Below are 2,008 nucleotides of genomic sequence, written 5' to 3'. Positions count from 1 at the left end.
CACAATTAACCAAAGACCAAACTCTTGATTGACTGAATGCACATACAACTGCATTTGTAACCATTGGAGCTGAAAAAATCACCCAATGGACTATTTGATGTGGCCACACAGATTTTTTGCTGTTGTTTATGTTTGACCCACCAGCAAATAGTTGTATTGATAGATTAATTCGCCTATTAATTCCAAACAATGAAAAGTACCTCATGTAGCATTCCGGAAAAGTGTCGACCCCCAGAATCAAGAGCATGCTGTGAGCTGAGACATATCCCATGAATTTGGCTCCACCAGTGGTTTGGGAACCTGGTTAATCCGTTGGTGGGACGACCTCTGGCTTAACGAAGGATTTTGCTTACCTATATATGATAATATTTTTCTTGGCGTTGATCGTGTGAGTTATCTTGAAGTTTTCATGTCTTATTCATGTCATGAATACTGATACAATTTGTATTTTGAAGTAGTATCAATCAATAATGCAAGAAGTAATTGATCCATGAATATATATTTTTCTTTTCTAATTCAATAGCAGGAACCAACGTGGGGAAAGTATTGGACAACTTCAGCCATCCAAGGAGTTTCATGAGGTGTTGTTCGATCTTGACCAGTCTGGAGTCATCACACAGATCGCATTTCGCGTCAATCACCCTGACGATATCAACCGAAGTCTTTTTGATGGCATATCCTATCAAGGGTCAGTACTTACTTAATCTTAGCCATTTATTTTCTTTTTCTTCGTTTCGGTATTTTGTTTTCAAAAAAAAAGACTTTTCATTCATACGGGTAATCATTTAATGGTCTAGTCTCTTTTAGGAGCTCTATCATCAGAATGATGCCCATTACCTTCACTGAAGCAACATTTAGGAGGGGCTGCACCAATCTACCTGAATCACTGTAATTATGCCTGCCTAGAATGAATTATGTAGTGAAATATCTTATCTTTATTCATTTTCAACTAATGCTAGATATTCAAAATCAAATGTACATTTTTTCATAGAAGTTCTTTTTTAACTTTATTCAGGTGCATACAAGAATGCATGTGCAAGATGACTTGTGGAAATATTTAACAAACACACTGGCGGCTCACGAGGATGGCATTCTACCCCCAGACGTGACTGTCAAGATATCATAGGACACGTGGACGCTGCAGAAGGGCTTACCCTGTCATCCACAGTTAACGAGTAAGCCTGGATGAACCTCCGCCATGTTTGACACCGGTGGGCTTGTACTTATTTTGCGGAAAAAACAGAAATATACCATGTAACAAATCATTATTTAGCTTCGTTAAATCTATAATCACTCTATATTTGCAGGATAACGCTTCCTTGTAGAAAGGAGCACAAACTCTTCCAACCAGCACTGATTACAAGTGGTGGGTGCCGCTGACTTACCGACCCAGAGTGAGGCCAACTTTATGAACCAGTACTCAAGCCAAGTTATGGATGAAGGACTCTGAGGATTACATCATCGTCTTTATGATCGTCTATCCTTCCACCCACAGACCCGTGGTTCATTCGTCAACCTGCAGGAGACGGGCTACTACAGAGTCAACTACGATACCACAACTGGAATCTTATTATCCAGTCGCAGTGTTGAAGAAGGACCACAGGGTTATTAACCGCCATCAACAGGTCGCAGATAAATCGATACGACATGAGCGTTGCTAAAGCTGGTACGGTACTATTTTTTTTCTATCCTTTTCTAAATAATCCATGAAAGTTTTCCTGATTGCCTAACAGATTCTGAAATAAGAACCCTTGCCCTTGCCCAACGATTTTTTAGAATGTCCTATGTATAAGATTGACAATTGTGTGTACATTTACCTTAAAGAATGATAATTTCTCTTAGATAATCATATGCATGTACTCAAATCATAAGTTAATTCCATGCTTTGGAAAAGTTATATATACATAAATATCCTCAGACATATATATATATAATATAATAATTTATATAGATTATATATATATTATATATATACACACCAAATATATATTTTGTTGGATTATTATTT

The 2,008-nt window shown here is 37.5% G+C and overlaps 1 pseudogene; it reads left to right on the top strand.

Annotated features, from left to right (window-relative positions):
- The first annotated feature begins 245 nt into the window (after nt 1-245).
- The window catches only part of LOC119569360, a 13,985-nt pseudogene continuing 12,222 nt past the window's right edge, over nt 246-2,008 (top strand).

Source organism: Penaeus monodon, unplaced genomic scaffold, assembly GCF_015228065.2.
Source record: "Penaeus monodon isolate SGIC_2016 unplaced genomic scaffold, NSTDA_Pmon_1 PmonScaffold_1452, whole genome shotgun sequence".
Classification (NCBI taxonomy): Eukaryota; Metazoa; Arthropoda; class Malacostraca; order Decapoda; family Penaeidae; genus Penaeus; species Penaeus monodon.
This window is presented reverse-complemented; position numbering and strand designations above follow the sequence as displayed.